This window comes from Oncorhynchus mykiss, chromosome 17, assembly GCF_013265735.2.
Source record: "Oncorhynchus mykiss isolate Arlee chromosome 17, USDA_OmykA_1.1, whole genome shotgun sequence".
Lineage (NCBI taxonomy): Eukaryota > Metazoa > Chordata > Actinopteri > Salmoniformes > Salmonidae > Oncorhynchus > Oncorhynchus mykiss.
The window spans coordinates 51,239,835-51,265,868 of record NC_048581.1 but is presented as its reverse complement, the minus strand read 5'-3'; the positions used below and the strand labels follow the sequence as shown (position 1 = coordinate 51,265,868).

Sequence of the window (26,034 nt, the reverse complement as noted above, 5' to 3'; positions counted from 1 at the left end):
GTGCTGAAGGATTGGATATTGAGTAAGGCATCCCCCTGCACCTCTCTGATTCAGAGGGGTTGGGTTAAACGCAGAAGAAACATTTCAGCTGAAGTCATTCAGTTGTTCAACTGACTAGGTCTTTCTTTTATATCATATTTGTTCAAATATACTGCATACCGGCTTGCCTTTCATGTCATAACATATTCATCTAACATTTGCATTCTGTATCTTATGTCATTTGCATTGTGTACACCTTAAGTAACGTTCATCCAGACATATTTGATAATCTACATAATTCAATCTTGAATCTACATAATTCAATTAAATCACCTCTGCCATTCCAAATGCCAATCCTCTTCCTAAAGAGAGCCAGAAAAAAGCCAACAGCGCTAAAATATACAGTGTGAATGAAAAGCAGAAATGTCTTGAGCCAATAAGTGTTCAACCCCTTTTATGGCAAGACTAAATAAGGTCAGGAGCAAAAATGATGCTTAATAACAAGTCACATAATAAGTTGCATGACTCACTCTGTCAATAATTGTGTTTAACATGATTTTTGAACAGCTACTTCATCTCTGTACCCCACACACACATGCAATTATATATAAGGTCCCTAAGTCCAGCAGTGAATTTCTAACACAGATTTAACCACAAAGACCAGGGATGTTTTCCAATGCCTCGTAAAGAAGGGCACCTATTGGTAGATGGGTTAAAAAAAATGAATAAAAAATGGTGAAGTTATTAATTAGACTTGGGATGGTGTATCAATACACCCAGTCAATACAAGATACTGGCGTCCTTCCTAACTCAGTTGCTGGAGAGGAAGAAAACCACTCAGGGATTTCACCATGAGGCCAATGGTGACTTTAAAACAGTTACAGAGTTTAATGGCTGTGATAGAAGATATCTGAGGATGGATCAACAACATTGTAATTACTCCACAATACTAACCTAATTAGCAGAGTGAAAAGAAGAAAGCCTGTACAAAATAAAACACTCCAAAACATGCATCCTGTTTGTAATAGGGCAGGCACTAAAGTAAAACAGCAAATAAATGGAAAATAAATAAACGTTATGTCCTGAATACAAAGTGTTATATTTGGGGCAAATCCAACACAACACATCACTGAGTACCACTCTTCATATTCTCAAGCATGGTGGGTGCTGCATCATGTTATTGGTATGCTTGTCATCGGCAAAGACTAGGCTGTTTTTTAGGATAAAAATAAATGTAATAGAGCTAAGCACAGGAAAAATCCTAGACACTAGTAGACAAATTCATATTTCAGCAGGATAATAACCTAAAACATAAGGCCAAATATACTGATGTTGCTTACCAATATGACAATGAATGTTCCTGAGTGGCCTAGTTACAGTTTTGACTGAAATCATCTTGAAACCACTTGTAAAGACTTGTAAATGGCTGTCTAGTGAAGATCAACAACCAACTTGACAGAGTTTGAAGATTTATGTTAATAAAAATGTGCAAATATTGTACAATTCAGGTGTGCAAAGCTCTTAGAGACTTACCCAGAAATGCTCACAGCTGTAATCACTGCCAAAGGGGATTCTAACATGTATTGACTCAGGGGTGTGAGATATGAGATATTTTTTGTATTTCATTTTCAATATATTTGCACAAAAAAGCAACACCATGTTTTCACTTTGACATTATGGGCTAATGTGTGTAGATTGGTGATTAAAAAATATATATGTTTAATCCAATTCAGGCTGTAATAGAACAAAATAAGTCAAGGGGTATGAATACTTTCTGAAGGCACTTTACAGTGAAGGAAATAAGTATTTGATCCCCTGCTGATTTTGTACATTTGCCCACTGACAAAGAAATGATCAGTCTATAGTTTTAATGTTAGGTTTATTTGAACAATGAGAGAAAGAATAACAACAAAATAATCCAGAAAAACGCATGTTAAAAATGTTATAAATTGATTTGCATTTTAATGAGGGAAATAAGTATTTTACCCCTCTGCAAAACATGACTTAGTACTTGGTGGCAAAACCCTTGTTGGCAATCACAGATTTTATATGGGATTAAGGTCTGGAGACTGGCTAGGCCACTCCAGGACCTTAATATGCTTCTTCTTGAGCCACTCCTTTGTTGCCTGGGCCGTGTGTTTTGGGTCATTGTCATGCTGGAATACTCATCCATGACCCATTTTCAATGTCCTGGCTGAGGGAAGGAGGTTCTCAGCCAAGATTTGACGGTACATGGCCCCGTCCATCGTCCCTTTGATGCGGTGAAGTTGTCCTGTCCCCTTATCAGAAAAACACCCCAGATGTTCATTGGCAAACTTCAGACGGGCATGTATATGTGCTTTCTTGAGCAGGGGGACCTGCGGGCACTGCAGGATTTCAAATCAAATCAAACCAAATCAAATGTATTTGTCACATACACATGGTTAGCAGATGCGAGTGTAGCGAAATGCTTGTGCTTCTAGTTCCGACAATGCAGTAATAACCAACGAGTAATCTAACCTAACAAATCCAAAACTACTACCTTATACACACAAGTGTAAAGGGATAAAGAATATGTACATAAAGATATGTGAATGAGTGATGGTACAGAACGGCATAGGCAAGATGCAGTAGATGGTATAGGGTACAGTATACACATATGAGATGAGCGATGTAGGGTATGTAAACATTATATTAAGTAGCATTGTTTAAAGTGGCTAGTGATATATTTTACATCAATTTCCATTATTAAAGTGGCTGGAGTGGCTGGAGTCAGTGTGTTGGCAGCAGCCACTCAATGTTAGTGGTGGCTGTTTAACAGTCTGATGGCCTTGAGATAGAAGCTGTTTTTCAGTCTCTCGGTCCCCTGCTTTGATGCACCTGTACTGACCTCGCCTTCTGGATGATAGCGGGGGGAACAGGCAGTGGCTCGGGTGGTTGTTGTCCTTGATGATCTTTATGGCCTTCCTGTGACATCGGGTGGTGTAGGTGTCCTGGAGGGCAGGTAGTTTGCCCCCGGTGATGCGTTGTGCAGACCTCACTACCCTCTGGAGAGCCTTACGGTTGTGGGCGGAGCAGTTGCCGTACCAGGCGGTGATACAGCCCGACAGAATGCTCTCGATTGTGCATCTGTAGAAGTTTGTGAGTGCTTTTGGTGACAAACCGAATTTCTTCAGCCTCCTGAGGTTGAAGAGGCGCTGCTGCGCCTTCTTTACGACGCTGTATGTGCGGGTGGACCAATTCAGTTTGTCCGTGATGTGTACGCCGAGGAACTTAAAACGTACTACCCGCTCCACTACTATCCCATCGATGTGGATAGGGGGGTGCTCCCTCTGCTGTTTCCTGAAGTCCACAATCATCTCCTTTGTTTTGTTGACGTTGAGTGTGCAGTTATTTTCCTGACACCACATTCTGAGGGCCCTCACCTCCTCCCTGGAGGCCGTCTCGTCGTTGTTGGTAATCAAGCCTACCACTGTAGTGTCATCTGCAAACTTGATGATTGAGTTGGAGGCGTGCATGGCCACGCAGTCGTGGGTGAACAGGGAGTACAGGAGAGGGCTCAGAACGCACCTTTGTGAGGCCCCAGTGTTGAGGATCAGCGGGGTGGAGATGTTGTTACCTACCCTCACCCCCTGGGGGTGGCCCGTCAGGAAGTCCAGTACCCAGTTGCACAGGGCGGGGTCGAGACCCAGGGTCTTGAGCTTGATGACGAGTTTGGAGGGTACTATGGTGTTAAATGCTGAGCTGTAGTCGATGAACAGGATTCTCACATAGGTATTCCTCTTGTCCAGATGGGTTAGGGCAGTGTGCAGTGTGGTTGAGATTGCGTCGTCTGTGGACCTATTTCGGCGGTAAGCAAATTGGAGTGGGTCTAGGGTGTCAGGTAGGGTGGAGGTGATATGGTCCTTGACTAGTCTCTCAAAGCACTTCATGATGATGGAAGTGAGTGCTACGGGGCGGTAGTCGTTTAGCTCAGTTACCTTAGCTTTCTTGGGAACAGGGACAATGGTGGCCCTCTTGAAGCATGTGGGAACAGCAGACTGGGATAAGGATTGATTGAATATGTCCGTAAACACACAAGCCAGCTGGTCTGATTTCAGTCTTTCACGGCGTAGTGTGTTACCAATTGTTTTCTTGGTGACTATGGTCCCAGCTGCCTTGAGATCATTGACAAGATCCTCCTGTGTAGTTCTGAGCTGATTCCTCAACGTCCTTTAATCATTGCAACTCCATGAGGTGAGATCTTGCATGGAACCCCATGCCGAGGTAGATTGACAGTTATTTTGTGTTTCTTCCATTTGCGAATAATCACACCAACTGTTGTCACCTTCTCACCAAGCTGCTTGGCGATGGTTTTGTAGCCCATTCCAGCCTTGTGTAGGTCTACAATCTTGTCCCTGACATTCTTGGAGAGCTCTTTGGTCTTGGCCATGGTGGAGTTTGGAATCTGATTGATTGATTGCTTTTGTGGACAGGTGTCTTTTATACAGGTAACAAACTGAGATTAGGAGCACTCCCTTTAAGAGTGTGCTCCTAATCTCAGCTCGTTACCTGTATAAAAGACACCTGGGAGCCAGGAATCTTTCTGATTGAGAGGGGGTCAAATACTAATTTCCCTCATTAAAATGCAAATCAATTTATAACATTTTTGACATTCTGGATTTTTGTTGTTGTTATTCTGTCTCTCACTGTTCAAATAAACCTACCATTAAAATGATAGACTGATCATTTCTTTGTCAGTGGGAAAACGTACAAAATCAGCAGGGGATCAAATACTTTTTTCCCTCACTGTATGTGTATAATGTCCCTTGTTATTTCAGGTAATGTTGATTTCATGACAGGACTATGTGTGAATGCCCTTGTCTATTGACCGATTAATGCGTATCCTGTGGAATGGCATTGCCAGTGTTGAACTGTATGGGTACGTTCTTTCATATTGAATAATGATGATCGTGAGAGTCTGTGTGGTATTCCTTTCATCTCTATTAAATGTCATGGTTCACTCTCTGTTGATGGAGGGGGGGATGAGTGATCTTATTTCGGGTTTGAAGATGATATCTGGGTCCATTCAGTGCGAAGGCCACACCTTACCAAACCCTCTAACATTCCCCTTGCCCCCCTGGGCAGTGGTAATTACATGGACACGCTCCATGACAGGGACCGTCAAGCAGCTCCAGCCAGGGAGGCAAGGCTTCTCTCCCTACCCAGCATCGGACACACCTTGCTTGGCATCCTTCAGCGGGGTGGAGAGTCATGGTGATCTGGATGATGAGTGAGTCTGGGGGGTAGGAACACACCCCTCTCACTCTTCCTCTATCTCGCTCCTAATAGCTGACATCTCCTCATGGATTCCCCCTGACCTTTAGCCTTCCATCCCTCCCTCCGATATACAACTTAATTTCAATTCCTCCATCCATTATATCACTTTATTCCATTACTGTTACATCCCTTCTTTCCATCCCTAATCTTATTCTTAATTCCATTCCTCCATCTCACTATTCCATCAGTGGCGGTCAGTGCCATTTAATATGAGGGAGAATGATACTTTTTTGTAATGATCATGGCCTTATTTCTATTACAGCATGTTGTATGATTGTCATTCATATTCCATTTACCCAGCTCAATGTAACATCGATAGGTTTAGGCTACTACATGATACTGAAATGTTCCCTGTTGCTACAACCTAGCCTATAAATTTAAGTTTACAACGTAGGTGCACAGGTCGAGATAATTTTGTGACACATTCAATATTGCTTTGCACACTCTTGCCTGCGTCTAGCTGAGTTAGGGTGTAATTATTAGTCCAACATTTCCAAATGTAATTTATTGGACGATATCAGGTATTTTTATCCCCGTTTTGCTCTGTTTGCTTCCATTTAAGAAACGTTTTCAGACAGAATTGGCTGAATGAAAAAAAACCTGATCACACGCAAACACAGTTCACTTTCATAGCAGCCACATACAAACAGCATCATCACTTTGATCATTGTATATATACAGTAATTCCTTCTCACAACTATCTACACACTCTCCGCCTCTCACTTTTTGCCCTCACTTGTGGACCGCTACACACAACCTACATCATTGTCAAGTCATAGTGAACATAGATACTAGAACTAACGCATTACAGTGGATAGTCAGAAAGCAGTTTAGCAGTTACTCCGGCACAATAAATTAACAAATTTAAAAACTTACCTTGACTTGGAAGAGTTCCAGTGTTGGATAGCCATAGCCAGCTAGCTAACATAACATCCCTCTGTTTGAGTAGACTAAACTAGCTAGCTGCATTGCTAGCTAAGTGAAAGTTCAAAAAATACAACCAAATCTCTCTCTCTCTCTCTCTCTCTCTCTCTCTCTCTCTCTCGCTCTCTCTCTCTCTCTCTCTCTCTCTCTCTCTCTCTCTCTCTCTTCTCCTTAATTTGGAAGAAATGAATTTGTTTGAAACTTCCACTATTTTCTTTCTATTTTTATGCACTATGGTGCTAGCCAGCTGTAGTTCTTTTTTTTCCACCTTTATTTAACCAGGTCGGCCAGTTGAGAACGAATTCTCATTTGCAACTGTGATCTGGCCAAGATAAAGCAAAGCAGTGTGACACAGACAACAACACAGAGTTACACATGGAGTAAACAATAAACAAGCCAATAACACAAACAAGTCAATGACACAGTAGAGAAAAGAAAGTCTATATACAGTGTGTGCAAAAGGCATGAGGAGGTAGGCAATAAATAGGCCATAGGAGCGAATAATTACAATTTATCAGATTAACACTGGAGTGATAAATGAGCAGATGATGATGTGCAAGTAGAGATACTGGTGTGTAAAAGAGCAGAAAAGTAAATAAAATAAAAACAGTATGGGGATGAGGTAAGTAGATTGGGTGGGCTATTTATAGATGGACTATGTACAGCTCGGTTAGCTGCTCAGATAGTTGATGTTTAAAGTTGGTGAGGGAAATAAAAGTCTCCAACTTCAGCGATTTTTGCAATTCGTTCCAGTCACTGGCAGCAGAGAACTGGAAGGAAAGAAGGCCAAATGAGGTGTTGGCTTGGGGATGGTCAGTGAGATATACCTGCTGGAATGTGTGCTACGGGGGGGGGGTGGTGTTGTTATTGTGACTAGTGAACTGAGATAAGGCGGAGCTTTACCTAGCATAGACTTATAGATGACCTGGAGCCAGTGGGTCTGGCGACGAATATGTAGCGGGGGCCAACCGACTAGAGCATACAGGTCGCAGTGGTGGGTGGTATAAGGTGATTTGGTAACAAAACGGATGGCACTGTGATAGACTGCATCCAGTTTGCTGAGAAGAGTGTTGGAAGCTATTTTGTAGATTACATCGCCGATGTAATGGCGGTTATGATATCATTTAGTACACTGAGCGTGGCTGAGGTGCACCCGTGACCAGCTCGGAAGCCGGATTGCACAGCGGAGAAGATACGGTGGGATTCGAAATGGTCAGTTATCTGTTTATTAACTTGGCTTTCGAAGACTTTAGATAGGCAGGGCAGGATGGATATAGGTCTGTAACAGTTTGGGTCTAGGGTGTCACCCCCTTTGAACACCCTTGACCACGGCTGCTTTCCAATCTTTATGGATCTCGAACGATACGAAAGAGAGGTTGAACAGGCTGGTCATAGGGGTCGCAACAATGGCGGCGGAGAGTTTTAGAAAGAGAGGGTCCAGATTGTCTAGCCCAGCTGATTTGTACTGGTCCAGGTTTTGCAGCTCTTTCAGAACATCCGCTGTCTGGATATGGGTAAAGGAGAAGCTGGGGAGGCTTGGACGAGTAGCTGCGGGGGGGCGGAGCTGCTGGCCGGGGTTGGAGTAGCCAGGAGGAAGGCATGGCCAGCCGATGAGAAATGCTTATTGAAATGTTCAATTATCATTATGGATTTATCAGTGGTGACCGTGTTACCTAGCCTCAGTGCAGTGGGCAGCTGGGAGGAGGTACTCTTGTTCTCCATAGACTTTACAGTGTCCCAAAACCTTTTGGAGTTAGAGCTACAGGATGCAAATTTCTGCTTGAAATAGCTAGTCTTTGCTTTCCTGACTGACTGCGTGTATTGGTTCCTGACTTCCCTGTACAGTTCCATATGGTGGGGACTATTCGATGCTATGGAAGTCCGCCACAGGATGTTTTTGTGCTGGTCAAGGGCAGTAAGGTCTGGAGGGAACCAAGGGCTATATCTGTTCTTAGTTCTGCATTTTTGAATGGGGCATGCTTATCTAAGATGCTGAGGAAATTACTTTTAAAGAATGACCAGGCATCCTCAACTGACAGGATGAGGTCAATATCCTTCCAGGATACCCGGGCCAGGTCGATTAGAAAGGCCTGCTCGAAGAAGTGTTTTAGGGAGCGTTTGACAGTGATGAGGGGTGGTTGTTTGACCGCGGACCCATAGCGGATACAGGCAATGAGGCAGTGATCGCTGAAATCCTGATTGAAAACAGCGGGTGAGGGTGCCCATGTTTAAGGATTTAGGGTTGTACCTGGTGGGTTCCTTGATGATTTGTGTGAGATTGAGGGCATCTAGCTTAGATTGTAGGACTGCCAGGGTGTTAAGCATATCCCAGTTTAGGTCACCTAACAGAATTCTGAAGCTAGATGGTGGGCGATCAATTCACAAATGGTGTCCAGGGCACAGCTGGTAGCGGACGGGGGTCGATAGCAGGTGGCAACAGTGAGAGACTTATTTCTGGAGAGGTTAATATTTAAAATTAGAAGTTCAAACTGTTTGTGTATAGACCTGAAAAGTATGACAGAACTTTGCAGGCTCTCTCTGCAGTAGATTGCAACAACTCCCCCTTGGCAGTTCAATCATGACAAAAAAATGTTGTAGCTGGGTATGGAAATGGCCTTCCTAAGCCAGGATTCAGACACGGCAAGGACATCAAAGAATAAAAGGAGCAGATTTCTGGGCGTGGTAGAATAGATTCAGGGCATAATGTGCAGACAGGGGTATGGTGGGGTGTGGGTACAGAGGGGGTAAGCCCAGGCACTGGGTGATGATAAGAGAGGTTGTATCTCTGGATAAGCTGGTTATAATGGGTGAGGTCACCGCATGTGTGGGAGGTGGGACAAAGGAGGTATCAGAGGTATAATGAGTGGAACTAGGGGCTCCATTTTAAACTAAAACAATGATAACTAACCTAAACAACAGTATACAAGGCATATTGACATATGAGAGAGACATACAGCGAGGCATAAAGTAATCACAGGTGTTGATTTGGAGAGCTAGCTAAGACAACAACAACAGCTAATCAGCTAAAACAATAACAGGTAAAATGGCGATGAATGGGCAGAGGGTCGGTTAACTATAGACAGAGCCTGTGTTTGCGGCTGGGGCCAGCAGATAAACAAAAAAAACACACAAAAAAATAATAAAATGCTTTTGGTACTAGATTAATTCTCTGATCCTTTGATTGGGTGGATAACGTCATGCTGCAAGAGCTCTGATAGGTCAGAGGACGTCCTCCGGAAGTTGTCATCATTACTGTGTAAGTCTATGGAAGGGGGAGAACTATGAGCCTCCTAGGTTTTGTATTTAAGTCAATGTACCCAGAGGAGGACAGAAGCTAGCTGTCCTCCAGCTACACCAATGTGCTACCCTACAGAGTACTGCTGAGGCTATTGAGAGCTGCTGAGGCTACCTTCATTGCAAAATAGTGTGTTTTAATCAATTATTTGGGGATATGTGAATATAGTTAGTATAGTTTTATCTAAAAAGGATAACTTTTTTAATGTTTCACTATTTAGATTTTTATGAAATTCCCTGAGGAGGATGGTCCTGCACTTCCTACATAGTTTTTTCCATCCCTCTAAGTCATCCATCTATCCGTCCAAGGAGAGAGAGAGAGAGAGAGAGAGAGAGAGAGAGAGAGAGAGAGAGAGAGAGAGAGAGAGAGAGAGAGAGAGAGAGAGAGAGAGAGAGAGAGAGAGAGAGAGAGAGAGAGAGAGAGAGAGAGAGAGAGAGAGAGAGAGAGGTAGGGAGGGAGGGAGGGAGGCATGCAGGGAGCAGGTGTCAGGCAAGCAGGTCTCGCATATGTTAACGAAGCAGGCCAGGGCACCTCAGAGATGGTGGAAAGATTCACAAGTGGTTAGCTAGCTCCAACCTGATCCCTGCCTCCCTCCTGAGGTACACATACAAACACACACACAGGCGGAAACACACACACATGCAGGTGCACACACACATGCCATAAGGAGAGATCTCACCTGTCGAGTTTGACAGCTTGAGCTTCCGCACACACATAACGCTCTCTCGCTCTAACACACACACAGTCATGGGGGAGTGATGCAGGAGCTCTTCATCAGGTGTGAGTGGCAGGGCATTGGGTCTAGCTGGCAGATTGAACAGGAGTGTTTAGAAAGACAGAGCTGTGGTACTGAGCTCTATCAGCCCTGGCCTCTACTGCAGCTACTGTAGCTATAGTAACACTGGAGCGGGGTTAGATGTTTTTCAGACATCTTCCTGTGTACTTCCTAGTAGTCCTTCTTCCTGAAAGCCACTAAGAGCATCTGCTGGGTGACTAAGTGCTAATGTGACAGAGAGAACAGGAAAACAGGACAAAAGAGCCTAGACCCTAGGGCTATGTCCCTAACTGTGCACTATATTGGTGATAGGGTGCCATTTGGGATGCAGCCTCCATCTTCAGCGGTCCAGAGGTCATCTCCGATGTCATTATGTATTATGTGTCCCCAAGCTAAAGCACAGAAGGACGTACTGTGCTCCACAGATGCCTTTTTAATTGATCGCTAACCATATAGCAGTCTTTTTTCATCAACTCAGGCCTTGGGGTCAGTAGCACTATTGGTTCATTCTACCCCTCTAATCAGGGAGAGATCAGTAGATATGTTTTATTTATTTATTTAATTTAACCTTTATTTAACTAGGCAAGTCAGTTAAGAACAAATGCTTATTTAAAATGACGGCCTACCCCGGCCAAACCCTAACCCAGACAACAATCACGGCCGGTTGTGATACAGACTGGTATCGAGCCAGGTCTGTAGTGGAGCCTCTATATTGACATGGGGATGATAAAATATCCTCAGGCAACATCTTCATAATATCAAATACAAACACGACTGCTTGTGTCTTCCTCAACTATAGAATAGCATATTACATAATTAGTCTTTAAATTTCATTATAAACTGGGTGGTTCGAGCCCTGAATTCTGATTGGCTGACAGCCATGGTATATTATACCGTATACCACGGGTATGACAAAACATGTATTTTCACTGCTCTAATTATGCTGGTAACCAGTTTATAATAGCAATAAGGCACCTCAGGGGTTGGTGATATATGGCCAGTATATCACGGTTAAGGGCTGTGTCCACTCCGCGTTGCGTTGTGCATAAGAACAGCCCTTGGCCGTGGTATATTGCCCATGTACCACACCCCCTCGTGCCTTATTGCTTAATTATATCATCCTCCATCTAGCTCAGAGACAGATGCATTGCCCCTGCAGGGTGGCTGTGACCAACTCTAGTAGACTGCTCCTTCATACACTCTGGCTACATCCCAGGTGGCACCCTGTCATGCCCACTGGCTCCTCTCTCTTCCTCCTGTTTGCTCTCTGCCCTGGATTACTATGGTTTCCCTTTCCCTGTTTTTTCCAGACCAAATACTACTCCCCCCTTGAGCTTCCCCGCCAGAATAAGAACTATCGTCTCTCCTCTGACGTCTCTCCTCTGACGCCGTTACCTGCATCGTGGCTCACGCCGCAACTGGTCTGTTAACTATACTACTGGTAGCAAGATTAACTCTCTCTGGTCTCACTCGCGCCCTGCTCCCAATCATCTCGTACTGTAGACCATGACTGCCTACACCCCCTTCAGCCTACCACTATCCATAAACTCAACTCTTGAGCACCACAATTCTAACTTTGGTCTCCTCAACACTCGATCCATGAACCACAAAGCCCCCTTACTCCATTGACTTAAAACAAGCTAGACTTCCTCCTCCTAACGGAAACATGGCAACATCCTGGTGATTTATTTTCTCTTAACTAATCTACTCCTGCTGGTTATGGCTACCTTTGTCATCCCCCACTTCACCGGCCGTGGTGGCAGCCTAGCTGTACTGTTCAACTCTAAAATCGAAATAACTGAACTGTCTCTCCCGAGTGTCTCCTCATTTGAATACCTTGCTTACAAATCATCTGTCTCCATGACCACTATACTTGTGTACCGTCCTCCTAAAGATAATGAATTGTTACTGTCAGAACTATCTGAACTCCTCACCATTGCTGTCCCATTTTAACCCTGCTTACTCCACCCTCTCATTTGACCACCACATAAAACAGACTGTCAAATCCTCATTCTTCCATCTCTGCAACATTGCCAAAGTCAGGTCCTCCCTCTCCTGTCCTGCCGCTGAAACCCTCACATATGCATTCTTCTCCTCACGTCTTGACTACTGCAACTCACTACTCTCCAGGATCAACTCAAGTTCCCTCCATAAGCTCCAAATGGTTTAAAACTCTGCAGCCCGACTCACCCACACCAAGTCCTGGCAGCACATCACCCCTGTCCTCTGTGAACTCCACTGGCTCCCTGTCTCCCAACGCATTGATTTCAAGATCCTCCTTCTGATCTACAAAGCACTACACCACCTTGCCCACCCTTACCTCTCAAACCATCTTCTCCTTCTACCCCCTTACCTCTCAAACCATCTTCTCTTTCCACCCCCTTACCTTTCAAACCATCTTCTCCTTCTACCCTCGTACCTCTCAAACCATCTTCTCCTTCTACCCCCTTACCTCTCAAACCATCTTCTCTTTCTACCCCCTTACCTTTCAAACCATCTTCTCCTTCTACCCTCTTACCTCTCAAACCATCTTCTCCTTCTACCCCCTTACCTTTCAAACCATCTTCTCCTTCTACCCTCTTACCTCTCAACCCATCTTCTCCTTCTACCCCCTTACCTCTCAAACCTTCTTCTCCCCTGCCAATCCACACGCGCACCCCCCCCCCCCTCCCCCAACACACACACACAAGCAAAAAGCAGCATTTAAACCTTACCTTACCCTCTGCCCTAAATCTGGTTCATATCCATATCCAAATCCCAATCCTCTCCCCATAGACTGATACATCACACTCTTTCCCTTCTTGAGGCCACCCCTCTCTTCATTTATGTCTTGTTTAGGATGATTTTCTGTTTGTCTTTTTCATTTCTATAATTGTAAAGCATCTTTGGGTCCTTGAAAAGTGCTATATACTGTAAGTCCCATGTATTATTCTTCTTCTTATTATTATTCTCTATATAGTGCACTACTTTTGACCAGGGCCAATAGGGTACCCTAGTAGACTGCTACAGAGTGTATGAAGGAGCAGTCTACTGAGTTGGTCACAGCCACCCTGCAGGGGCCATGCATCTGTCTCTAAGCTAGAGAATGGAAGATGATATTATTGTATTACCCAGAGCAAACGCTTACAGCATCATTAGTACTTTGTTTTGGGCTTCACTATGGGACAACCCGTCACTGAGCTGTGCAGTGCTTTGTGTGCATGCGTGTATATGTATGTGTGTGTATCCTCGCAGGCCCGTTGGTTGACATTAAAGGAGGTCCTGCCTGATGATGAGATAACACTTTCTCCAAGTCTCCGTCCTTCTCTTTCTCCGATCTTCTCTCTCTCCGTCCTTCTCTCTCTCTCCCCCATCCTTCTCTCTCTCTCTCTGCCTTTCTCTCTCTCTGCAAAATAATAGAACTTTACAAATGGCCCCTGTAGCTAATCAAAACTATTTGCTTAATTTCATGTGACAATGGACCTGTCTTGCTCCTCATTGGAAATATGTTATTGTGAGAGCTTCCTGTTAGCTCTCTAATTTTATGTCACATGCATCATTCTACTACCTTCAAGCACGTTAATCCTCGCAATGCTGCCGGTCCGGATGGCATCCCAAGCCATGTTCTCAGAGCATGCGTCATGTAGCGCTCACTTCTGTCATCGTGAAGGGCTTTGAAAGTCAAGGACCATATCAACTAGGACCCACTACAATTTGCATACCGCCTCAACAGCTCCGCGAACAACGCAATCGCCATTGCACTGCACAGCACACTGCCCTATCCCACCTAGACAAGAGGAATACCTATGTGAGAATGCTGATCGTGGGCTGCAGCTCAACTTTCAAAAACCTTAGTGCACAGCAAGCGAGTGTGTGCTGCCCTCTTGTACTCCCTGTTCACCATGACTGCATGGCCACGCACGACTCCAACTCAATCATCACGTTTGCTAACGACATGACAGGGGTAGGCCTGAGACAGCCTAACAGGGAGGACCTCAGATCCCTTGTGTAGCAATGCCAAGAAAATAAGCTCTCCCTCGTCATCAACAAAACAAAGGAGCTGATCGTGGACTACAGCAGACAGAAGAGAGATTCTCATTGACGGGGCAACATTGGTTAGGGTCAAAAGCTTCAAGTTCCTCTACGTGCACATCAATGAAAACCTGAAATGGTCTTAACACACCGACACCGCGGTGAAGAAGGCAGGAACAGCACCCCTAAGAGCCTCACAAACTTCTACATAAGTTAGGCGTTACTGAGAGCATTATGTCGGGCTGCATTACCGCCTGGTACGGCAACTGCAATGCCCTCAACTGCAGGGCTCTCCAGAGGGTGGTGTGGTCAGCCGAACGCATCATCAGGGACACACTGCCTCCCCTCCGGGACATCTACAGCACTTAGTGTCAAAGGAATGCCAAGAAGATCATTATGGACCTCACAGTCACCTGAGCCAGAGACTGTTCACTGCTACCAACCCCTGTCACACAGCTCACAATCCAGAGGTGGAGGAATCTACTATGTGACGTGTTGCATATTCTCCAGGCAGCGCACCTGCTGATAGCCCACTCAGTAGCACATAATCTACTGTAGGTGGAACAGCCTCTCCTCTAAGGGCCAGGAAAAAGACTGTTGCTTTAATTGTTACCCAGAAAGGATTTCAAATCCAATCAAATCAGTTTATTTGTCACGTACACAGTTTAGCAGATGTTATAGCGGGGTGGAGCGAAATGCTTATGTTAATAGATCCTAACAATGCAAACAAGTATACAAATAATCAACAACAACAACAAAAAATCTAGAAATGTTGGAATGAATTAAATGAACTACCCAACTAGCATGGTACCAGTAATCCGAAGGCAATCTATACATATTTATATACCAGATGAATTTGCACAGGATACACTAAGAATGATAGGTACAGCAATAGATATATCAGTGAGCTATGTCAAGAGTCCAGTGTATAGATAAATACGCGGTGTGTAATTTTAAAAAAAACTAAAATACAATGTACAGTAGAATAATTATTAGAATGACCTATGTCGAGAATACACTATTTAAATACACAGTGTGAAACGGGAAATGTCCAGTGGTTTAATGTTTCTGTAACACAGGACAGCAGCGTTGGCTGTGTATGTGTGTGTGTGTGTGTGTGTGTGTGTGTGTGTGTGTGTGTGTGTGTGTGTGTGTGTGTGTGTGTGTGTGTGTGTGTGTGTGTGTGTGTATGTGAGTTTGTGTGTATGTGCATGTGTTTGTGAGTATGAGGTGTGTGAGTATGATAGCTTGTGTGTGTATTTTGTGTGAGTGAGTGTGCATCACCTGGTAGAGGGCTAGTGATGGCTGTTCAACAGTCTGATGTTCTGGTAATAGAAGCTGTTCAACAGTCTGATGGTCTGGTAATAGAAGCTGTCCAACAGTCTGATGGTCTGGTAATAGAAGCTGTCCAACAGTCTGATGGTCTGGTAATAGAAGCTGTCCAACAGTCTGATGGTCTGGTAATAGAAGCTGTCCAACAGTCTGATGGTCTGGTAATAGAAGCTGTCCAAAAGTCTGATGGTCTGGTAATAGAAGCTGTTCAACAGTATGATGGTCTGGTAATAGAAGCTGTCCAACAGTCTGATGGTCTGGTAATAGAAGCTGTTCAACAGTATGATGGTCTGGTAATAGAAGCTGTTCAACAGTCTATTGGCCTGGTAAGAGGTCCATCCAAAAAGTAATTAATGAACCTTTTTCAATTCCATATGTACTAGGATGTTAAGTTTTGGTTTCTTGGGCTTCAGGAATGTGACTGAAAAAGTGCCTCAAGCCTGGAAAAAGAAAACATTTTACTGATTGAAAGTGTAAGGGGATACCTTTGAACAAATGCAGTGGTCAAGGCTTCGACGGCGCCAGTACAATGATTGGAGATTACTCAGGTGTTCAAAAGTGCAGATCAGACCGAGAGCCTAATGCTTCTTACCCGCTGACCAAACCGTCCGCGTTGTGTGTGCAAGGACGTTGCAAAATAAATGTACACATACACGTTATTCAATCATTTCAACCAAACTGCTTGTGCGCGTCAACAAGCGTCTGCATAGCCAGTCGCTAAAATATAACTTGGTTTAAGGTATATTACCGCCACCAACTGGACTGGAGAGTGGAACTCGTTCATCTTTCAATCACCCTCATGGATATATGCTCATAAAACCAACAAGACGGGACTGGCTTGGCAAGTCCCTCCTCTCCCATCTACTCTTTGGGTTTTATGAGCATATATCCATGTGGGTGATTGAAAGATGAATGAGGTCCACACTCCAGTCCAGTTGGTGGCGGTAATATACCTTACAGTTACCAACCACCATATAAAATCCACAGAAGAAGAAAGATGAACAAGGAGAGATGAATCAAGAAACTGCTTTTTTTATCTGTGGATTAATTGTCGGAGTAGATCACACACGATTTTCTATGACTCAGAATGGGTCAAAATTCTACAAAGATCCAGCATATTAGGTCAAATACCGAGTCCATATTATGGCAGTTTCGTCAACTGCAGTCGCAAAAACCATCAACAGATATGATCAAACTGACTCTCATGAGGAACGCCACAGGAAAGGAAGACCCATAATTACCTCTGCTGCAGAGGATAAGTTCATTAGAGTTTACCAGCCTCAGAAAGGGCAGCCCAAATAAATGCTTCAGAGTTCAAATAACAGACACATCTATACATCTACAGTTCAGAAGAGACTGCGTGAATCAGGCCTTCATGGCTGACTTACTGCAAAGAAACCACTACTTAAGGACACCAATAATAATAAGAGACTTGTTTAGGTCAAGAAACACGAGCAATGAACATTAGACCTGTGTAAATCTGTCCTTTGGTCTGATGAGTCCAAATTTGAGATTTTTGGTTCCAACCGCTGTGTTTTTGTGAGACGCAGAGCAGGTGAACTGATGATCTCCGCATGTATGGTTCTCACCGTGGAGCATGAACGAGGAAGTGTGATGGTGTGGGGATGCTTTGCTGGTGACACTGTCAGTGATTTATTTCGAATTCAAGGCGCATTTAACCAGCATGGCTTCCACAGAATGCTGCAGCGATATGCCATTCCATCTGGTTTGCGCTTAGTGGGACTGTCATTTGTTTTTCAACAGGACAATGACCCAACACACCTCCAGGTTGTGTAAGGACTATTTGACCAAGAAGGAGAGTGATGGAGTGCTGCATCAGATGTCCTGGCCTCCACAATCACCCGACATCAACCCAATTGAGATGGTTTGGGATGATTTGGACCGCAGAGTGAAGGAAAAGCAGCCAACAAGTGCTCAGCATATGTGGGAACTTCTTCAAGACGGTTGGAAAAGCATTCTAGGTGAAGCTGGTTGAGAGAATGCCAAGAGAATGCAAAGCTGTCATCAAGTTAAAGGGTGGCTACTTTGAAGAATCTCAAATATAAAATATATTTCGATTTTTGTATCACTTTTTTGGTCACTACATGATTCCATGTGTTATTTCATAGTTTAGATGTTTTCACTATTATTCTACAATGTAGAAAATAGTACAAAATAAAGAAAAACCCTTGAATGAGTAGGTGTGTCGAAACGGTTGACTGGTACTGTAATTGGTTCACAGTTTTGGTATTTAACCTGCATGTGAGGAATGCGTCTGGCGGGGATAGATCAAATCGACGATTGCGCATGCAGAGCCGGTTTGGTCAGCATGTTAGGTTGTTCTTCATGAGTTTTAGTTTAGAAAACGATCTCTCCGCAGAAGTACCAGTTGCAGGTATGGGAAAGAAAGCTTGATTGCTGTAGCAATATCAGGAAAACTGAACAGAAGGGAGTGGTGTTTAAAAATTCAGAAGTTCTGCAACATTTTTAATTGAGCCTCACATTCTCCTTAATTTCCGGCCTCAACACATTACGGAAAGGGATTAACTGTATTGGAAGCTCTTAGGACAGATCATCTGGGTACTGGACAGACAATAAATTGTCAGATGGAAACAGATTATTATCTTTAGAGGACAACAGTTCTTGAGGGCTTGAACAAAAAAAAATATTTTAAGATTTTTTTCATACTGGTGAACCAGCATTTGAGTTGTGTGGTTGCAATATCAACAGTCCCATATCCCTGGTATATATTGGCATGCATCATTCAAAACTAAGTTTAAATTGTGTGCAGCGCAATGGACATATAATGCACAATGTCTCAGGAAAGACTGTCTGGGTTGGCAATATACAGTATAGGAAACAGTCGGGCCCGCAACCTGGACCAACAGGCAGTGGTGAAACCATTTGCACACTAAAAAGGAGGACATAAGGAGACCAGGGGAGTGTAGTGGCTGTCTCCTCTGACGAGGAGGAGTAGTAAGGATCGGAGGACCAATGTGCAGTGTGGTACGTGTTCATGCTCTTTATCAAACCAATTGAACACTGAAACAAAACAATAAAGGACACGTGAAATAACCAACCGAAACAGTTCCATGTGGAACACACAGACACAGAAGATAAACACCCACCAAACACAAGTGGGAAAAGGCTACCTAAGTATGATTCTCAATCAGAGACAACTAACGACACCTGCCTCTGATTGAGAACCATACCAGGCCAAACGCAAAAATCCCAAATCATAGAAAAAGGAACATAGACAACCCACCCAACTCACGCCCGGACCAACTAAACAAAGACATAACAACAGAACTAAGGTCAGAACGTGACAGGGAGTCTCTCAAGTTGGATTTATTTTGATTTAATTGAATTGACCTTCAATATTGCAGGCCATTTTTGTAGGCTATTAGCCAGAAAAAAACCTGCTGAATTTATCCTCAAGCCGACTAGTTTTTTCCTCACTATCTAAGTTTCCATCCAATTGGCGACAGATTTTCATGCAAATATTCTAAAATCTGCATAAAAACAATATGCGCATTTTCCCACCAGAGATGTTTCCATCAAGTGGACTTATTGCAGATAAAGGCTGTGCGTGATGATGAAGTGCATATACACATTTATTTTTCTCTTAAATTCCCACTACATTTTCCATTGCATTTTTAACTCTACCGATGGTTTTCTCACCAAAAAATGTTTGCTTTATATAGTGTGTGCCCACAATGGTATTGGCAAGAGCACTCTAGCCAACCGCGCTATCTGCACACTGTTGGCTACAGCGCACGTATCGAACACTGATACGTGCGCTGTCCATCTGTCCATATGATGAGATTATATGGACAGATGGCAGCCAAGCATCATGTCACCAGAACAAGACCCTAGATATTTATTGGAAAGGAGCATGAAGCTCATCACCTTGCACTTTCACCACCCTGTGAAGTTCATCATCACTTATTTCATCTGTAGCCTAAGAAACTCTGTGCTTTCCCGACAAGTTGTAGTGGGAGGACCACACGACATTGCATCGCGTGACTCCAGGTTTACTTCGATATGATGGTCATTATGTCAGTATTTGTGCGTAAATGCCTTTCCATCGACATTTCTCATGTGCAAATATTTGTATGAACATGACAAGATTCAACAACTGAGACATAAACGGAACAAGTCCACAGACATGTGACTAACAGAAATAGAATAATGTGTCCCTGAACAAAGCGGGGGTCAAAATCAAAAGTAACAGTCAGTATCTGGTGTGGCCACCAGCTGCATTACGTACTGCAGTGCATCTACTCCTCATGGACTGCACCAGATTTCCCAGTTCTTGCTGTGAGATGTTACCCCACTCTTCCACCAAGGCACCTGCAAGTTCTCTGACATTTCTGGGGGGAATGGCCATAGCCCTCAACCTCCGATCCAACAGGTCCCAGACATGCTCAGTGGGATTGAGATCCGGGCTCTTCGCTGGCCATGGCAGAACATTGACATTCCTATCTTGCAGGAAATCACACACAGAACGAGCAGTATGGCTGGTGGCATTGTCATGCTGGAGGGTCATGTCCGGATGAGCCTGCAGGAAGGGTACCACATGAGGGAGGAGGATGTCTTCCCTGTAACACACAGTGTTGAGATTGCCTGCAATGACAACAAGCTCAGTCCGATGATGCTGTGACACACCGCCCCAGACCATGACAGACCCTCCACCTCCAAATCGATCCCTCTCCAGAGTACAGTCCTCAGTGTAATGCTCATTCCTTCGAAGATAAACACGAATTCGACCATCACCCCTGGTGAGACAAAACCACAACTCGTCAGAGAATAGCACTTTTTCCAGTCCTGTCTGGTCCAGCGATGGTGGGTTTGTGCCCTTAGGCAACTTTGTTGCCAGTGATGTCTGGTGAGGACCTGCCTTACAACAGGCCTACAAGCCTTCAGTCCAGCCTCTCTCGGCCGATTGCGGAAAGTCTGAGCACTGATGGAGGGATTGTGTGTTCCTGGTGTAACTTGGACAGTTGTTGTTGCAATCCTGTACCTGTCCCGCAGGTGGGATGTTCGGATGCACCGATCCTGTGCAGGTGTTGTTACACGTGGTCTGCCACTGCGAGGACGATCAGCTGTCCATCTTGTCTCCCTGTAGTGCTGTCTTAGGCGTCTCACAGTACGGACATTGCAATTTCTTGCCCTGGCCACATCTGCAGTCTTCATGCTTCCTTGCAGCATGGCTAAGGCACATTCACGCAGATGAGCGGGGACCCTGGGCATCTTTCTTTTGGTGTTTTTCAGAGTCAGTAGAAAGGCCTCTTTAGAGTCCTAAGTTTTCATAACTGTGACCTCAATTGCCTACCTTCTGTAAGCTGTTAGTGTCTTGACGACCGTTCCACAGGTGCATGTTCATTAATTGTTTATGGTTCATTGAACAAGCATGGGAAACAGTGTTTAAACCCTTTACAATGAAGATGTGTGAAGTTATTTGGATTTTTACGATTTATCTATGAAAGACATTGTCCTGAAAAAGGGACATTTCTTTTTTTATATTCAAAAAAATTAATTGGTATGCTGTTGCAGAGAAAATGTATTTTACAATCTGCAATGTTTTAGTTTCCAACTTTAATTACTGAACAAGTAATTACATTATTACCACCAGCCACCCGTCTAAAAATGCCAGCATTGCGACACTGTGTATAGCTTTGTGAAATGTTAGGTTTCACCTGAGAAAATTACAAACATTTATCCATTAGCTAAAGCAAAGCTACACATGCCCTGGCACCACCGAAAGCCTATCATTGATGTCGCAATTTCAGCACCATGGCTATACTTTGTGAGTGGCTGTCTTGATCACCCATTCAAGGGGGGGGGGGGGGGGTCCTGAGAAACTGCGTTACTCCAGTGGTGACTACATTTTATTTTAAGTGAGTATATATTGAAAAAAAACTATACTCGAAAGGAAACCTTTAAAGGGAATGTGAAAGACCACCAGGGCTGCATTATGTTCTCGTTGTGTGGTCTCCCTCTCACTGACTCCAGGTAACTATGGTTACGGTGCTTTACATGCAGTTGGCTCTGAGGGATGTTCTGTTTCAGTTTCTTCTCTTAGCAAATACATGTTTAAACACTCTGATTGATGACTGTGTTGTTATACTTGAATTCTTACCAAATGTGTAACTATAAAGTATTTAGATGGTAAGCTTAGGCCTCTAGGGGTACCCTTTCAACAAGCTACAACAGTTCTTCAGTAGGTCAGGGGGATGTCTCCTTCCACCAAAATATAATTGTGATCATTATATCTCTATCTCTCCTTCTTCTTCCTCACTATTTTGGAAACAATTATTTCTAGGTGAGAAAGTGAAAGTGAAAATGAATGTGTGTGTGTGTGTGTGTGTGTGTGTGTGTGTGTGTGTGTGTGTGTGTGTGTGTGTGTGTGTGTGTGTGTGTGTGTGTGTGTGTGTGTGTGTGTGTGTGTGTCAGACTTGGTTCAAATACTATTTAGGGTATTTCAATTACTTTCAAAGACATTTGAAAGTAAGTATTTAGACATTCCTTTTTTTTAAGATAAGTAGTTGAATTTTGGAATGTACAGTAGTTGGAATTACTTACTAAATACACTGACTCAAATACACCCCCATGCATTTAACACAGATATTTACAATTAGATGTGAAATAAGTATTTGAAAATACATTCAAAATGTAGGCTATTTATAGGATTTGTTTTTTAAATACTTTCAAATATGTCCAAAACACATACACAGAGAGAAAGGAGAGAGAAACAAAAGGAGAGGGAAGAAAGAGATAGAGGGAGAGACAAGCAAGGGACACTTTTATACCTGAACATAACATGTCTGCTAGAATCTATAAGGGTCCCCAAACCTGGGAACACACTATTACACACCAAAAGCTCTTTGACACATCGAGTCAACAAAACCATTGTCTCCAAACAGGTGTCAGTCCTAACACAAGCCAAAAGAAATTCCACAATGAGCTACAGCTGATTGAGGTCTCCTTCACTAGCAAGAGTTATCCCTGATACTGCGTCCTCCCTCCTATCAAATCCTCCTCTACTCTCTTCTCCTAGCCAGCGCTGTATTGACATTAGATACACAAGGCTGTTATGGCAACAAGAACAGAACGAGGGGATATGGGACAGTGCTACCAGCAACAGCCAATCAGGTTTCACCGTTACATATCACATCCCTTCTCTGGAGGGTAGACTGGCAGGGAAAGGAAAGGGTGTGTGTGTGTGTGTGTGTGTGTGTGTGTGTGTGTGTGTGTGTGTGTGTGTGTGTGTGTGTGTGTGTGTGTGTGTGTGTGTGTGTGTGTGTGTGTGTGTGTGTGTGTGTGTGTGTGTGTGTGTGTGTGTGTGAGCGAGAGAGAGAGAGAGAGAGAGAAAGAGACGGTTGGGATAACGAAAGGGATAGAGGTGAAGGAGAGACAGTGACAGAAGGAGTGAGAGCACAAGAACTCAAATGCATTTTCTCCATTAACCCAACCTGAGTGGATGGTAACAGTTGGTGATACGGCTGGTGATACGGTTGGTAATGCGCGTGTCTATCCTGTGATCAAGGCTCCAGGTGAGGAGATGAAGAGATGAGTTGTGTACGGTGCTGTAGATGTACTGGTTAATCTGTGTGTTTGTCCAGCTATGCAAAGCTCAGCCCACGGAGGCTTTGCCTTACACAACACAGAGAAGAAGAGAGTAAATAGATGGGGCAGGGAATGAGAGAGAAAGGGAGGGGAATAGAAACAGAGGGGAAACATTTTCAATGTTTTTGGAGAGAGAGGGAGAAAGAGAGAGAGAGAGAGAGAGAGAGTCAACAAGCTTGGGGATAGAGGTAATGAGAGACTCTAAAAAAGGGGATAGAGAGAGAGATGACAGCGAAAGAGGAAGACAGGAAGAGATGGGGGAAAAGAGTAAGAAGGAGAAGACAGAGAGGAGATAGGGAGGGAATTATAGATAAAAGGAGGAGAATAGAAAGAGAGGAAACGTTCAAAAACGTATGGGAGGAAGAGGAGGAGGAGGATGAGAAGGAAGAGGAGGGTTGATACCTGCTCTAATGCTGCAGTGCAGGGACCTGTCAGAGGGTGAATTAACCATCTGCACGTGCACGCATGGACACACACACACACACACACACACACCAAGGTTATTATAGTAAACTAAAACTTGAACTAAAACTAATCATGAAAAAATGACTTAGTAAAATAAAATAAAATAATTAATAAACCTGTTTGGAAAACTAAAACTATACTGAAACTATTATTTTTGACTCCAAAACTAACTCAAATCAAATTTAAATAAGACATTCATTACGTTCAGTTTTTTTTCCAGTTTGGTTATCATCAGGCCTCTGAATCTGGCGGCTCACATTGAGATTGACTTCATCATTTAAAGGGAGACTCAGCGAGATGACGTTGCCGCGAGCAACACCGCAGAAATTGGGCTTGTTTGAGTGGATAAAGCAACCAAAAGTCGAGGAGTGGAGTCGGGGGAGGTGCATCTGCGACAGCCGAAAGTCAGACACTCATGTGGTTTTCCGACAGCAAGGCTCAGATCAACATGGCAGTGTTGCCAGGATGAAATCAGAAACTGCAGAAACTTGCAGTCGACTGCAGTCAAAACATCGCATGGTTTTTGTAAAGTTAAATGCAGTCGACATTTATGCGCAAGTCTGAAAAAATGTCCCCACCCAGAATGCAACACACTTTGACGGGCGGTGTCCATCAACTTGACAAAAGTGATCCGCTCAAACGAGCCCATTGAGTTAAGCACAATGCAAGACTTTGCTCTTACAAAGTCACACAGAGTATGTGCACAGGTGCGCTTCACACCGCTACAACGTGGTAGCTACGGGACCAAAACAGTGGAGAACTTTAGCCTCACGCTTCAACACACCTGGTTGTTGTCTGCAGGGAAACCCGACCTTGGTGTTGAACTACCCTTTAAGATTAGGTGTTGTACTATCCCTTTAAGATTTGGTGTTGAACTTCCCCTTTAAGATTTGGTGTTGACCTATCTCTTTAACGTTTGGTGTTGACCATAGAGACAGATAGAGGACTCATATAACCTGTTTTAGCATGGACATTGCCATTGAGGGCTTCCATCCTTCTAAAGTAGTCAACAGGGTGGGGATTCCTATGGCCTTGGAACGATCAGCCAATGATCAGAGCATTGTCTTCTTCTTCAATTTTTTTTGCCTATGGTATGTCAATGGCTTTAAGCTATATCGCTGACATCTAGTGGCTACAATAAATAAATGACAAGTTTAGATTCAGGACTCACAGCACTGCATGTGTCAGTAAATCGGCAATATTAGCTTCATGCTTTTTTCAAACATAAAAGAAGAAGAAAAATTACTACTTTAAAATGTAGATTTTGTGCTCTATGGTGTTGACCTGTCCCATCAAAATTTGGCGTTGAGTTGTCCCTTTTATATTTGTTTTATAAATGTCCCTCTAATATTTGGTGTTGAACTACCCCTTAAAGATTTGGTGTTGACCTCTCCATTATATATTTGTTGTTGTTCTATCCCTGTAATATTTGGTGTTGAACTACCCCTTCAAGATTTGGTGTTGAATTATCCCTTTAAGTGCAAAGGGAGGGTGTCAGTCACAGAAGAGCTGAGATGTTGACTGGCACCTCTCAGCCTGTAACGCCTACATGTAGAACAGGTGCTCATGAATATCAGATGCAGTGTTTTCATGCGTTGGCGTTTCGTATAGGCCTTGGGCATACATTCTCGCCTCTGTATTCTATCAGGTCTTATATGTAGATGCAGTAAAGGTGGTTTACTGACTGAACTATGTTCAAACTGTCAGAAAACTGAGGACTCATGTTAGCTCCCCTAACTAATGCATAGGCTTTAGCTCAGAGGGACAACTCAGGCACAAAGGTATGACAATATCGATTTGTGACTTCCTTATTTGTGTCTCTGTTTTTGACCATAACCACAAACCAGGAATCAAACCAAAAATCAAACCCTAACCCTAAGACCATGATGGCGCACAGAGCTAGTTAAATAAAGATTAAATAAAAATGTAATTAATAAAAAGCCTTGGCGTTAACTTTTGTGGTAAAAACAAATCTTCGGGCAAGATTGCTCATTATGCGAGCATAATTTACCGAACCCCCTCTGCTACACAACTTCACTCTCACGACTCTGCTACACAACTTTAAACACATGTTGAACTCATTTACATTTGAAATCATTGTATTGTATGCTAGAGTCGAGACCATTCTCTCTCTCTCTTTCTTTCTCGCTCTTTTTCTCCTAGCTAATAACATGTTTGTGTTCCTAGAACACTCTGTTATCTACATACAGTGCCTTGCGAAAGTATTTGGCCCCCTTGAACTTTGCGACCTTTTGCCACATTTCAGGCTTCAAACATAATGATATAAAACTGTATTTTTTTGTGAAGAATCAACAACAAGTGGGAC

The 26,034-nt window shown here is 43.6% G+C and overlaps 1 protein-coding gene across 1 annotated transcript in view; it reads left to right on the top strand.

Annotated features, from left to right (window-relative positions):
* The first annotated feature begins 22,996 nt into the window (after positions 1-22,996).
* LOC110493206 (plasma membrane calcium-transporting ATPase 1) overlaps positions 22,997-26,034 on the top strand; it is a 162,759-nt gene continuing 159,721 nt past the window's right edge. The window contains exon 1 of the mRNA XM_036950054.1: positions 22,997-23,170. The gene's annotated coding sequence lies outside the window, so the exon portion shown is untranslated. The remainder of the gene's footprint in view (positions 23,171-26,034) is intronic.